The sequence below is a fragment of the Typopeltis vanoorti genome, chromosome 22 (genome assembly GCF_054136105.1).
Source record: "Typopeltis vanoorti isolate ZY-2024b chromosome 22, IOZ_Tvanoo_1.0, whole genome shotgun sequence".
NCBI lineage: Eukaryota > Metazoa > Arthropoda > Arachnida > Uropygi > Thelyphonidae > Typopeltis > Typopeltis vanoorti.
Window position 1 is genome coordinate 62,856,115 of NC_143570.1, and position 16,295 is coordinate 62,872,409.

Below are 16,295 nucleotides of genomic sequence, written 5' to 3' on the forward strand. Positions count from 1 at the left end.
TATGTAAAAACTTCCATTTGTCAGCACTTTGAATATGTTGTTACAGGCATCAACTGGAACATGAATCTGCACAAAAACATTCAGAACTGAGGATCACAACATGGTAGGACTGCAATATGCAAGTCCCACATTATCCGAACCAACTTGCAGCATTGACTTCAGTGGTGCAAAGATCGTGTACAATAGGATGTGGAAGCTGTGGGAGCAATGAATCATACTATACCCTCTACTAAGAAGATGGGGAGTGTAGGTGTGGTGGATGCCTGGTGAACATCTCACCAGGCATCCACCACCACTACCTTTTCCTGTAGCCACACTTTCACTGAAGAGCCAAGTGAATGGATCTGTCAGTTCTTTATCTTATTCTTTTAAAACACATGAAATTTCATCCCATTGTCATACTGGCATCCAGAGAACTTATAATTTGTAACACATTCTCCACTTCCAAACCTTAAACCTTTCCCATTCCTCTTGTAATAAAACCCATTTTTTCAGAATGAAACACCTTAATAAAATTATCATTAAACACCTCCACTCATTATAAATTAAAGGTGCCAAGAAATTATATTCTTGGTTTAATCATTTCTTTAAGTGTAAGCAAATGTAGCCTGCATATGAAGTATCTTCATGACCGAGCCCCTTGTATAACAGAAGCTAATGACTTCACATAAATTACCATAGTATCACATAATGCAAAGCACCCTGCCTTTCAGATGTGTATAATGCTATGCATTGTGGGCAGGGAAACTACCCAGACCAGTTTCATTCTTTACTGAAATAGTTTAAGTGCAGACAGAGGTGCAGCTAGAGGGGAGGGGGGGCGGAGAGGGCAGTCCGCTACAGGCAGCACTTTGAACCTTTTTGAACTTTTACAGTTAATGCTAAAATACAGTCTAGAGAACTCATTTCCAAATATTGTTTTTCTAAATAAAATGTCATCGACGATTTTGCTAACAGAAAAGCAAGAAAAATAACAGTTTAGAATGTTCGAATTAAAGTTTTACTTTAAAAATAAACACATTTATTTCCCTATACATCATTTTGACTTTTTGTAGTATTTTTGATTTGTATTGAGAGGGGCAGCAAACTCGGGATCGCCCCGGGCAGCAAAAGCTCTAGCTACACCACTGAGTGCAGGATATCTCTTCAAACACTCATGATCACAATCATCTTTTCCATGCTTTCACCTCACTTAATTGCCACAGTCTCACACTATCATTCCTCTCTGTAAGCACTCCTCTGGCATTCCATTTTGCACTCCATGAATTATTGAATCTAAAATCATTATACCTCTCATTGCTCCATTCATTTCTTGCTCACCTGAATCACTTACATTCTCTCCTCTAAACTCTCTCCATACATCTCTACTTAGCTACCTTCTTGTCATCTCTCCATACCTAGCTCCCCAGACTTACTCTTTTTCCTGGCATTTCCACTTACCTGCCTTCATGTCAGCTCTCCATCCCTAGCTGTTGCACTATCATGCCTCCTTTAAATTCCTCTCATCCCCTGCTACTCCTCTCTCTCTCTCTCTCTCATTCCACCTCATTCATTTCACATCACTCAGTCTTTACAGTCTTAATAATCTCTTTTTTCATGCTTTAAATTCATTTTTCATGTGTCCACATTCCCTCAACCCCTCTCTCTCTCTCTCTCATTCTTTCCAAATAAACCTACTCCCACTCAACATTCACCTACCTAATAGTTACTATCCTCTAAATCTAATACACATGCCACTAATCTAATCTTTCCACATGTCACTCCTCTTCCTCACACTTGATTATGCACCTCATCCCTGGAAGTTACGAAAGGAAACTGTGAGCAAGAGGGTGAGGAGTGGTTTCTTTGCGTGGAGGGTGGTTGAACCATGGAATGCATTGCCTGATGGAGTGGTGAAAGCAAGAATGGTCAATGAGTTTAGGGAGTGGTATGATAGACTTTGTGTTTCTTAGGAGGACCTCCCCTCGATGAATCTTGACAGACTTTATGTTCTTAGGAAGGACCTCCCACGATGAGTCTTTTGACTCCATGGAGGCCTGAATAATAATAATAATAATAATAATAATTTCTCTCTCTCTCTCTCTCTCTTCTAGCATTCCCTTGTTTCTGACATACTGCTAATTAGCTAACCTAACCAATGATGTCCTGAATGCAACTTCTCTTATGCATTAAGGCCATATCATTGAATAATAATATTATTATTATTTATTATTACATGACACCACCAAGGAGTCCAAAGACTCATCGAGGGCATCCAATCTACAGCTCTCTGTCCACCAGCTCATTCCACCAACTACAGTGGACTGCAACTACCATCATTATCTACGCCAAGGCTGTCCAAAACATGGCCCACGGGCCGCATGCAGCCTGCTGTGGGTTTTGATTTTCACAAGCGAAAAAATAAAATAACAATTTGAACCGAATGCATATTAGATATTTTAATTCTATCACTAATCGATAATCTTGATGTTGGTTATTTTATTTGGTGTTTTACATCACTATATACCCGTGTTTTTCAAATATTAGATGTGTCAAAGAAGCGTTCTTACACTGTTTTGTTCTAACGCACATGCTCCAGGCACTTACGGGGAATGTGAGTGTACGATTAGTGTGTAATTAGTGTTGTTCGTTTGTTCAGCTATCAAGGTTGTGTCACTGCTGCTCACTAAATTACTAGATATGCATTAGATGCAGCCCTTGGATAAATCTTTTTTTTTTTTAATGCAGCCCTCAGATTACCTAGGTTGTACAGCCCTGATCTACACCAATGGCATCTACTATCCACCACCACTACTAATATTTTCACAGACAATCACAAATATCCATGCCCATGGCAGGATTCAAACTTGCAGCCGTTTGGCCAGAGAGCAGATACGCTAACCACTCAGCCAACCAGGCCGGCTTAAAAAGCTTAAAAATGAAGATATCAGAAAGGAGCTTGACATTATCAGCATTCAAGAATGTGTCAACAGAGCAAATCTAAGGGGATATTGGCCACCAAAAAAAAAAAAAAAATGGGTGAGGAAAGGTAAGCAAAACATGTGTTTGATGCTAAGATGACAGGAAAGAGACCTAGAGGAAGACAAAGGTCTAGGTAGATCATTTCACCCAAAAGTGCCTTAGAAGATGAAATATTAGATATGAATGCTATATTAGAGTGCTAAAATAATGGACTGATTTGGAGAAAAATTGTTGATAGGAGATTAATAATAATGTAAACTTAATCATGTGATGCTGTCATAGTAACCTAAACACATTTTGAGGATACATATAAGGAAATTGACAATGATGATGGCATTCAAAAGCAAATTTCTAGACATCTAAACAAGCACTCTCCATCACACTATGTTAAATAAAATTAAATACTGGCTACAAATGACCTGATATTAATAATAATTAATAATAATTACCTTTCTGCACAGCATTAAACTAAACTACTCAGAATAAACTGTTTGGAAAGAAGTCAAGAAGTCAATGGACACCATAGTGTGAGGAACAAACAGTCATGGCATTGCCTTAATAAGATGCAGGACCTCCTTTGCTACAATGACTGAAGCAATCCTACAGGGCATACTTTCCACAAGCGTAAGATAGTGATCACTGGAAAATTTTGGACCATTCTTCCTGTAGGCATGTAAGGAGATCCTGAACTATTGCAGAGCAGACATCCCTTGACCTCACCCAACACTCCAGTTTATCTCACAGATGTTCAATAGATTGAGATCAGGGCTCTGTGAAGGTCAGTCAAGTGTGGTGATGTTTATGTCCACAAATCAAGCCATTACAGCAACAGCCTTATGAGATGGTGCATTGTCTTGTTGAAAAGGTGAGATAGCTGATCTCATACGGAAGTAGCAGGGATTTCTCCCTCCTGGAAACTAGGATTTTCATCCTGCATACAGACAAATCAGCCCTTCAGAACACACACAATTTACAGACAAAAAATACTAGCTGTGGTGGTGGGCAGTATTCCTCCTAAGCTGTAGAATAGCTTTTCATTCTGAGATGGTTATCTTAGATCTTGGAATTGATGAAGAAAGGAAGAGTAGCATTCTTCAGGCTAACAAAGCTTTGTGATAAATTCCTTTCACCCTATCTGACATCATGAGCACTTTAATATACACACATTTTGGGATGAAGTTGTCTTTCCTGCATCTTATAAGAAAAATTACATGATCGTTGGCAAGAGTAGAGCCTCCATAGCTCAGTTGGATATCAGTTCGTCTGACTCTTTGGTTGGAAAGACCTGGGTTTGAGTCCCATCTATGATGTGAGGAACCTTTATCAGTTGTTTTCAATCAAATAGTGAGTTAGTAAGTCTCATACAGAGGTGGAGGGTTTTTCTCCTGGAAACTCGAGTTTTTTGTCCTTCAAAACAGGCAAACTGGTCCTATGAACACACCTACATATCTACAGACACAAGACACTCCTGGAATAAGAATTAACCAGCCTATTCTGTAGAAAGGTTCTTCACCTACATGCTGAAGTGTGGGTCTACATGTGAGTGTAAATCAGGATAGGACTCAGCAAGGCCTTTTTGCATCTTAGATTTTCATAACATCCAACTTGCCTTTTACTATCTTCTTGTAAACTGTTCATATTTATTCATAAATATGAACAGTTTAATTAGTGTTTCACAAAATGTTTTTCAGTTTTACACAGTGAAGACCAACTGAAGATCGTACTTCAGATTCTCTCAAATTTATTTATTCTTAATGACTATTCCAAGAAAACAACTAACAAGATTTTATTTTCAAATCCTGGCTCTCTCTCTCTCACCATAACTAGAAGTACAGTATAGAGACTTAATTGCCATTCCATATACTGGCAGCCTATAGATTAAAATTTCTTTTCTTTTCAAGGATCACAACATCAAAGTGACTTTTGAGTTGATTCAAATTGTTCACAGGTTACTTAGGTCTTCTAAGGACAGCACTCTTACAAAATCCCAGGAGCACATATAATTCTGTGCTCCAGAGCTTTGGCTTATGTAGGACAGAAAAGCTGTGAATTTCAGGAGAAACTCACAGCTTCCTTTCTGATAAGTATGGTTGTCTAGACAACCAGACTTCTAACACTAACCATGCTGTTAATTGGGACTGTTCAACTACATGTATGCCATATTTAGAACAAAACTTTTACTGCAGACATTTACATTCCTTTTTCAGAATGGATTCTTCTAAGTGTGAAAGGCAGTGGCTTGAAAGATTAATCACATCAGACAACTTGAAATATGCTTGCTACTTTACTGTCTCCCTCTCCTCCTGCTGTTTTTGTCTTGTAATTCTTCTACTATCAGAAGAATTCTCCTTCTCCATTCTGTTTTAGTTGTATTCCTGTAGCTATATCTTCTTCTTGAACCAAGTCTTACTAATGCTTTGAACTAGTTGAATAAACCAATATCCCAACTCCTGCCACTTATTCTGGATGCTTCTGAAATTTCTATACATAAATTGCAGTATCCCCTTGAATCAACAATCTATATTACACCTTGTGTGGAAAAAAATGAAATTTATACAGCTCTTTTTTTTCCCCAGTCTCCTCATGTCTGAGGACTCATGACCATAGCCACAATATCTCTCCATTTCTTTCTGTCTTTTGTTGCAGCAGTGGCCAACTCTGGTAATCTTTTTAATCTGAGAAAACCATATTGGTCTTGGACATCCCATTTTTTTGTTCTTTCACTTTGCACTAAATGTTAAAGTTTTTCCACATTTCTTGGAATGTGACTGAAATATTTGAGATTTTTCATTTACAATGCCACATATCCTCCTTTTGATATTCAGTTGACTTATTATACTTTCATTAGACCTTTTTGTCCATCCATGAGACTCTACGTCCTTCTCCAACACCTTCAAAGGTGCTGGAGAAGGTTGTTGAGATGTTATTATCTTGTCCATATCTTAATGTTCAAGATTCAGCATAAATGAAAATCGAAAACACCAAGCTATTGACCAGTCTTGTTTTAATGGTGATAGAAGTATTTCTGTCTTTTCATATTTTCTGTAGTTACACCATTGCTGATCTCACCATGGTAATTGTTCTTTTAATTTCTGCTTAACATCTACTCTTGGTTCTTAACCCTGTGGAAAGGCTTATGTGTTTGTCACACATGTTGATTGGATTTTAACAGTATAGATGTAAACATAGATCGATAAGAAAAGAACTACTGTATATTATCGCGTATAATGCGAAAAATTTATGGTTAAAATTTATGGTCTAAAGTTAGGGGTTAGCATTATGCGGATCTTAAAAAACATAACATCTTATTAGACTTGCACACATACACAATATATACTACCTAATGCCTATGTAACCAAATCTATTTGACCCACTTGCATTTGTAATGTAAGTAGTGCTAATATCCTGCCACCTTGGCGGGATATTAACACAGTTATATCGGTTTAACCACAGTTCATTTTAAATATTATTCGTTAAACAAACCTAGCCTGAAAATGAGCCAACAGAAACGTAAAGGTTCATCTTTTGAAACAGGATTTAAATTGCGTGTCATGCAGTTTGCAGAAGAACATAATAACAGTGTTGCTATGAGAGAATTTGGTGTAGTAGAGAGTAATATTAGACTTTGGGGTAAGCAAAAAGAGTCTTGAAAAAATCCCCAAAACGAAATGTGCCCATCATGGATATGTAGCATCCTTTCCAGAACTCGAAGAAGAGCTTATAGTAACAAGACATGCATTTCATTTTCGAGCTCTACAACTCAAGAATGGTAAATTCAAGGATACACCAGGTATTTCATCTTTTCTTGCTTCGCCTGGGTGGTGCAACAGATTTATGGAACACAAAGCATTAACATTACGACACTGGACAAAAATTGCGCAGAAATTACCAAAGCAGCTTGAAGAAAAAGTGGAGTCCTTCCATAAATTTATCATAAAATTATGGAAGTGTCACAGATACGAACTTTCCCAAATAGGAAATATGGATGAGGTGCCCATGCACTTTGATATGCCTGGGAATCGAACAGTAAACTCAGTAGGTGAAAAGAGTGTCCTCATAAAAACAACAGGACATGAAACAATGCATTTTACCATTGTTCTAGCTTGCATGGCAGATGGAACCAAATTAAAGCCGACAGTGATATTTAAAAGGAAGACAATTCCAAAGCATATGAAATTTCCATCAGGTGTCTTTGTTCGTGCCAATCAGTTGGATGGATGAAGAAGGTGTACAATTTATGACTGGATCAAGTATGGAACATACGTCCAGGTAGCTTGTTACATCAAAAAACATGCTAGTCTGGGATATGTTCTGGATGCATTTAACGGAGGCAAGCAAAGAGAAAGCATGAGCTACGTATATAGACCTAGCAGTCATACCGGGTGGTCTAACTTCTGTTTTGCAGCTGCTTGATGTCAGCTTGATTAAGCCGTTTAAAGATCACTTTAAACGGCTTCTTTAAATTAAGAAGCTTGGGATTCCATACCATCTGAAATGATTCAATGCTCATTTCTTAAATGTGGAATAAGTAATTCAATGGATGGATCCGAAGATTACGTCATATATGAAAGCGAGGATGATGCACAACAAAATGGAGAGCATGATGACGATGATGCAATGCCTACAGATGAATTTATAAATGAAATGTTTGATGACTCAAAAGATGAAGAAGAATTTAAAGGATTTTGACATTTTGTTTTAAAATAAATATTTCTTTTGTTAATTCGTATTGTATTATTTATAATGTTAGGGAACAAGATTAACAGATCACATTTTATGTGGACATGACATTTTAGGGCTAGTTTTCAAACAAAATTTCTAGTTCGCATTATACGTGAAAATATACGGTATTTAAATTAAGGGGATAAAAATCCCTTATTATTTTACAGCCTGCATGCGAAACTCTGAGATAGAAAATCTGAGCTCCTCATAATGAAAGCAGTATTACATCTCCTAGGAGCTGTGATTTACATTATGAGAAAATATCAAGGATAGTGAGGGAACTTGCTCCACCTTTGCTTCGAGTTGCCTTGGTGTTGTACTACCAGGCGTTCACTTACGCTTGGATTCGCCGATGGTTCTTTGGCATGAAACTCTTAGATCATAGTTTTCAATCTCAGAGTTTCACATACTGGCTGTAAAATAATAAGGATTTTTATCCCCTTAATTTAATCAACTTTGCCAGAAAAAATAGCCGTTTGGCTTTTTATAAAAGAACTATTTATTGACTTAATTGAATACCAGCTAATATTTCGCTGGTATTTAGTGTGCAACACAAAGACTAAAGTACTAATTAGGCAGCATATAAGTTGGAAAAAAAAATGAGAGAGAAAGCAGGTATTAATTTGGTCTTAGGATGACTGTCTCTCAAATCTTTGGTAGATTTATACAGCCATATTTGTTGCGGTTTGGAGTATGTTTCAAGGCTTCTGTTTTTTCCAGGAACAACCTCTCTGACTTGCAGAAGCTTCTGTGCAGTACTTTTGTTTTTTTCCAATTGATCCTGTGTGTGGGGGGGTATCCATAGCGAAAGTGCCGGATTGTATTTTTTGTGTTCACTGAGGCGATGTCCACAGTTCTTCCTGTCTGTCCATAGTAGGCTCGATGACATGAACACGGCACTCTATAGACTCCTGGATGTGATAAAGGAGAGAATCTGTCCTTAGGTGAACGGATGAGAGTTGCCAATTTCACATAAGGTTTAAATACGGTGTGTAGTTGGTGTTTGTTAAGCACTCCAGATATCTTTTCAGATGTGCCTTTAATGTATGGGATGGTGGCAGTTTTGTTGTAGTTTTCTGTGGTAGGCAATGGGGGGGGGGCATTTAGTATTTTATCTATCTTATAGCCATTGGTCAGGAAGGTGTAATGTAGGTGAGAAAGTTCAGCAGTGAGAGCAATGTCATTGAATGTGATTGGATAAAATTGCTCTAGCACAGGGATCTTCAAACTACAGCCCGTGGGTCAGATGCGGCCTGCGATATAATTTTATCCGGCCCGCCAATTGGACTAAATTTTCAATAAGAATCCACAAAAAAAAAAAAAAACACGGGGTGTTGATAGGTTTCAAATGCATTAATTAAAATTGTATTCAAAATATATTCCTGAATAGCAAAAAGTAACTGTAATCCAAGTTACGATCTTTCTGACTGTAAAAGGTCAGTTAAAATGAACTAATGAAGAAAAAAAAAAATTTAAAGAATTCAAAACGAATAAAAAAGTTACATACCGAATAAACTTTTTTATCAACAAAAAAAATTTATATCACACGAAATAAAGGCGGTAAAAGAATGATTAAAATGAACTAACGAGCAAAAAACTAAATAAAAACAAAATTTCCTGCTCTGTATTCATTGACAAAAAATGCGAAGTTATACAAAATTTAAAAAAAAAGTTACATGTCATATAAATTGTCGGTGTATATTCGGTTGAAAAACTAACGACTAGCAAAGATTTGCTGATAGTGTTTGTTGTCATTAATATACGATAATTTAATCTCACATACTCTGTAATCAGTTTTTATCTGCTTTCAATAAAACTCATATATCTAGTTCTAGAGTTTTTTATTACTACTGCCTGCTAAACAGTACTGAAGTACCCAATGTGGCCCCTCACGGCGAAAAGTTTGGAGACCACTGCTCTAGCAAATTGCTCTATGGGTTAGTGTTTTTAAGATATCATATTGTTGAGAAGGGTGATGGTCTGATTGTTTGTGTAAATATCTCCCTGTATGTGTGGGTTTTCTATAAACCGAGAATAATAAGGAACCTTCTAGAAAGCATGTGATTAGTGGGTCCAGGAAGGGCAGACAGTCACTGGCTTCCAGTTCTGTTGTAAAGTGGATTTTTGGGTGCTGGGCCATGTGGCCAAATATTTAGCAAACGCATCATCAACATAGCTTAGCCAGAGACTAGGTTTGAGAGTGGCTGTGTTGATAGCTAGCTTTTCCAGATGTTCTATGTTGAATTTGGCTAAGGGGGGAGAAAGGAGGGAATACCGTATCTGTTCCATCTAATTATTTCTATATTTTCCCTTTCCATGTAAAATAACCTACCTGATGAGTCTTTTGACTCCATGGAGGCATGAATAATAAGAATAATAATAAAAATAATAATATTATAATTGTAAAAACACACAAAAATGCACAAAACAATAAGTAGAAAAGATTAGACTGAATGCCTAAAAGCCTATGAGGGTGTTTCTTCCTGTGTCCCTACACCTTTTGAAGAAGGTTAACCATTTGATTTTCTTCAATAAATGAAGTTTCCACTTACCATACTATTTAGCTTTTTGTGCCTTGTCTACTCCATGTAGCATTAACAATTGATTAGACTCATATGCTGTTTGAAATTCATTATAAGGTTTAATGGAATAAAATTCCATTAAACCCTATAATGAATTCCAAATATGAGTCAAAGAGACATCATGAGCCTCAATGGCTCATGATGTCTCTTTCACTGAGATTAAATATATAAGTCTAAATAGTCAATTCTCTTGTTTACCTTCAACATCTTTGTGATATGTGTTTAAGTTTCTGTCACTCATCACCCCAAAGGTCCTTGCTTCCTCCACTTTCTATGGTATATTTTGACCAACAGAGTATGCAACATCCCTTTGATGGATCACAGACATCCAAAAGTAATGTTTAGTTATTTTATAATTTAAGCATGCCAAGAAATTATATTCTTGGTTTAATCCTTCCTATTATTATTATTATTATTACGTGACACCCTCCTGGGAGTTCAAAGACTCACCGAGGGAGGGCACCCACTCTACAACTCTCCATCTCCAACACTCATTCAGCTAACTACAATTAGACTAATGCCATCTACCGTCCACCTACACCACCACCACTAGTGTTTCCAAACACAATCACGAACATCCATGCCCATGGTGGGATTCGAACCCCCAGCCTTTTGGTTGGAGAGCAGATACGCTAACCACTCGGCCAACCAGGCCTTTTTCCAAATGTAAGCAAAGAAAGTTTGTGCTTGAAATATTTTTAGGACAGGGCAACTCATATATAGAAGCTAATGACTTCACACATGACTTGCTTTAGTATCCAATAATGCATAGCACATATCCTTACAGACCTGTATAATACTATGCATTATGATAAGGGTCACTACCCACACTGATTTTGACCTTATTGAGGGCTCATCAGTGGGAGCCACACCCAGACACAGAACATACATTATACAGGTCTGCAAGGATATGTGCTTTGCATTATGGAATACTAAGGCAAATGATGTGAAGTCATGAACCTCTGTATAACAGTTGCCCTGTCCTGAAAATACTTCACGCTCAAACTTTGTCTACTTACACTTGAAAAAGGATTAAACCAGAAATATAATTTCTTGCCATCTTTAGTTTATAGTATAACCAAGTGGAAAAACTTCCAACAACTATCTCTAATCCAGAGTATTTTGATAATAGGTATGACACCTTTTGGCTACTCGCATATGGAAATATAACTTCTGCATTATGTCAAATTTGGGATCATCACTGGGTTTGGCTCTAAATGATGAGACTTCAATAAAGGTTAAATTGTAAACTTTATTGTTTAAAGTTGAAAGGCAACTTTCCCAGTCAAACACTGATGGAACATCAGTTGAAATGACCAATAATGAACCTAATATAACAACTGAACAGGTACAAAATGAAATGCAAAAGCATGCAACTGTTCTACAAGGAGAAACTAGAGAAGAAACAGATAAGCAAGTAAGACAACTGAAAGAACTTAATATGCAGACAAGATCATAAAAAGGGAAAGATGAAATAATTAAAAAAAATTGAAGGTAAACAAAAAAAAAGAATTAAAAAATGGAACTAAATCTAAAAGAAAAAAAAAGTATTAAAAATGTAAAGGTGAAGTAGGCTGTTAATCATCAAATGAAAAACTCTTCAGGCTCAGAAGAGTTTATGGATTATTAAGAACCAGCTCATGCTAATAAAGAGAAAGCAAGAGATACAATTAAAGAAAAATAACAAAGTTTACTGATTCAAAGTTTTCTCAGTACAGTTATCACCTACATGAAAAGAAAATAAGCAGCTTCCAAATCAAGAATGATAGGCATGAAATTGAAATAATGGAAAGCAACTGTAAAAACTGGAAAACAGTATATACACAAAGCAGGTTACAATTGCTCCTTCACAGATTGAAAACCTCATCGGGTTCATCCAAAATTTAGAAGTTAAAGACTTACCAGTTACACTTCAATAATCATAGCATCTCCTTTCTGCATTGCCTCATTAAATGTACGAGGAATCGATAGACAAATTAAACAAGAAACTATATGGAAACTTATGCTACACCATAATATCAGGTTTTTGTTTCTACAAGAAACATACTTCTGCAGATATAAAGATATAAAAAACTATAACACTTTTTATGAATGTTAGTCAAGTGAGTTTTAATTTATCATCCTACTAGTTTCACCAATTTTTGCTATCGGCATCTTCAGGGATACATTTGGTAAGTGATATGAAAGTAACAGACTAGGTTTTAACTGACAATTCTAATTCATACAAAATTATTATTGTGCGAGACAATGCACGTGTCTCGGGAACATGATTTATTTGTTGCGAGACATAATGTAATTGGCGTGAAAGTTCATTTCTTTGATGTTTAGTGATCTAATTAAAGTTTTCCAAATTTCCGATAGGATTAGACCTTGATTCTTATTTAGGTTTCTTGTTGAACGGGCAACCATAGCAGCCTCCTTGAAGGTTCTGGAATGGTAGTTCTCTTCTATATAGGGCATATGACTCTTATCCCACTCAATAAGATGGTTGGTAGAGGCAAAGTGGGAGAAAGGCCTGAAATATCTTGTCTGTTGTTTCTGACATAGCCTATGTGCTCCTTCTGTCTTGTTTCGAAGCTTCTAGAGGTCTGACCAATGTAACAAACACCACAGGAGCAAGGTATATTATATACTCCAGAGTACTTGTAGAATGGATGAGAGTCTTTCGGTGATCTTAAAAATTTCCAAATAGTATTGACCGGCTTGAATGCTACTCTAATATTGTGTGGTTTTAGAAGGATAGCCAATTTTTTGGAAATGCTGCTGACAAATGGAATAGTTATAGTACTGATGTATTGGATGTCATCACATTGTCTTTTTGGTATATCCAAAAAGAGAATCTTGTTCCAGATTTTTTTAGGATAACCATTTAAGGATAGCTCTCTGGATATTGTAGTTAATTCTTTTTGTAAGTCATCTTGGTCTGTGGTGTACTATATAGCTCTTTTCTTAAGCATATGGATAATGCTAAGTTTCTGGGATACATGATGTGACGAGTTGAAATAGAGGTAACGTCCAGTATTCGTATGCTTTCTATACACAGACAGGTTGATACTGTTATTGGTTTGTTTCCTTATTAGGATGTCTAGGAATGGAAGTTTTTCATCTTTTTCAATTTCTAATGTGAATTTGATGGTATAGTGGAAATATATTGATTTGGTTGAGATAATCCATTAGTTCTTCTCTTGTATGATTCCAAATGATAAAGATGTCATCTACATATCTGTACCAAGTTTTTGGTTTTGGAGTAATTTGAGATAAGATTTTATCCTCTAAGTCTTCTATGAATAAGTCAGCACAAGAAGGAGAGAGGGGCTACCCATGGCCAATCTGGAAAGTTGTTTGTAGACTGTTTTTTGCCAAATGAAATAGTTCGAAATTAAACAATGATTGAACAAAGTAGTGATGTTTCTTGGGAACAAGTTGTCTAATATGTTGATGACTTCCACAACTGGAATGTTTCTAAACAGAAATGACACAATATTACGGTAGCATTCAAGCCGGTCAATACTATTTGGAAATTTTTAAGATCACTGAAAGACCCTCATCCATTCTACAAGTACTCTGGAGTATATAAATATACCTTGCTCCTGTGGTGTTAGTTACGTTGGTCAGATCTCCAGAAGCTTCGAAATGAGACAGAAGGAGCACATAAGCTATGTCAGAAACAACAGACAAGATATTTCATGCCTTTCTTACCAATTTGCCTCTACCAACCATCTTATTGAGTGGGATAAGAGTCATATGCCCTAAATAGAAGAGAACTACCATTCCAGAACCTTCAAGGAGGCTGCTATGGTCGCCTGTTCAACAGGAAACCTAAATAAGAATCAAGGTCTAATCCTATCGGAAATTTGGAAAACTTTAATTAGATCACTGAACATCAAAGAAATGAACTTTCACGCCAATTACATTATGTCTCGTAACAAATAAATCATCTTCCCGAGACACGCGCATTGTCTCGCACAATACTAATTTTGTATGAATTAGAACTGTCAGTTAAAACCTAGTCTGTTACCTTCATATTGCTTACCAAATGTATCCCTGAAGATGCCGATAGCAAAAATTGGTGAAACTAGTAGGACGATAAATTAAAATTCACTTGACTAACATTCATAAAAGTGTTATAGTTTATTATACAAGTAGTCAAGAAAGAAACTCACACTATGAACAAAAAAGATATAAAAAGTTTAACAGATAGATATCCACTTCTTTCTTATTGGAGCATTGAAAGATTTAACAGGGCTGTAGTAGGAGTTCTTATTCTTGCCCCCCCCCCTCCTTGGGTCATTCTGTAATGACCCAAGAATGAAGGGAGATTCTTGAATAGATTGGAAATACTGAGGATGTGTAATAAGGTTTATAAAAGTTTGTGCTTCATCCTATAGAACAGTTAGACGAAAATTCTTCCAGGAATTGGAGCCGTATTTATATGGTGCCCACTACATCATAGCAGCTGGAGACTGGAATTGTATTGAAAACCCCACATCAGACAAAATAGGAGGACACTCCAGGAGAGGAAAGTGGGATATGCACAGTTAAAAACATGTCTCAACAATGCTCAACTAGTAGATATATGGAGGATTCGCAATCCTAATCTCCAGGCATACAATTACATGAATCAAGGTATTGGTACTCGTATTGATCGAATTTATATCTCTTATTCCTTTATCATCTTCGTCTTCTTCTGCAGCTTTTTCCACTTAAGTAGGTTGCAGTTTGTGGTGAGTCTGCTCCACAAACTCCTGTCTTCGGCTGTAGCCACATCCAAGTTCTTCATTCTCAAGTCCTCCTCCACCATCTCCCTCCATTTCTTCTTTTGCCGTCCGTGTTTCCTCTTCCCCTCCATATCCATCTGCATGAACTTTCTTCCCGCATTCTCTTCCTCCATCCTCATCACATCACCAAACCATCTCAATCTAGCCTCCTGTATCTTTGCTCCTAAGTTCTTAACTTTCACCATTTGCCTTACATAGTCATTTCTCAGACGATCCTTTCTGGTCACACTGCACATCCACCTAAGTATTCTCATCTCCGCTACTTCCATCAGCAGGATGGAAGTAGCAGAGATAAGAAATGACTTGGAAGTCATTTCTCCTCCTACTGGCCACATATCTAAAAAATTCCCTAGGATTTTCTTTGGATCTTAGGGCCAATCTCCTCTTATATTCCAGTTTCGTCTTCCTTACCATACTAGTCACTCTTCTGACCTGTGTCTTATATTCTTCATACATCTTCTCTTCACCTGTCTCCTTATATCTCTCCTATAGTTTCTTTTTTGCATGCAATTCCTGTTTAATATTGTTTGTCATCCACTTTACTCCAAATTGTGCATGCCAAGTGCATTTGTAGCAAGCCATACTGTTCCCATTCCTAAACCTAATAGAGATCACACCTTAATCAGCAGCTGGAGACCTATTTCTCTATCTAATACTGACTAAAAGGTATTTTTCCGCATTTTCAATAACAGGCTCAAAGTGGAAATGAAATATATAATTAAGAAACTGTGGCCCTGAAATTCTCAGCGCCACTGTTTCCATAGCATACGTCATAGTTGGTCACACTGCTGTCCTATAGATTTTGCCTTTTATATTGATCGGCACCCTCTTATCGCATAGCACTCCAACCATCTTTCTCCAGTTCCTCCATCTTGCTTGTATCCTGCATACCACTTCCTTCTCAGCCTCACCATCCTCTTTCATTGTTGAACCTAAGTATCTAAAATCCCTGATCTTCCTGATGACATTTCCTTCCAGCTCCAGATCTGTCTCCTGGCTGCCATCTACTTTGCAACACATATACTCTGTCTTACTTCTGCTCAGTCTCATACCTCTCAATTCCAGAACATTCCTCCAACTTTCCAGTTTAGCTGCCCCTTCTTCTCTTGATTCTGCACACAGCACAATATCATCTGCATACAACATAGTCCAAGGCATGTCTTCTCTCACCTCTTCTGTCATCACCTCCATCACAATATTAAACAATAAGGGACTTAATGCTTACCCTTGATGCAAGCCAACTGTCACTGGA

At 37.0% G+C, this 16,295-nt stretch overlaps 1 protein-coding gene across 4 annotated transcripts in view; it reads left to right on the plus strand.

The window, feature by feature from the left end:
* LOC150094462 (hemocytin-like) overlaps positions 1 to 16,295 on the plus strand; it is a 2,636,009-nt gene that overhangs the window by 388,929 nt on the left and 2,230,785 nt on the right. The window lies entirely within an intron of this gene.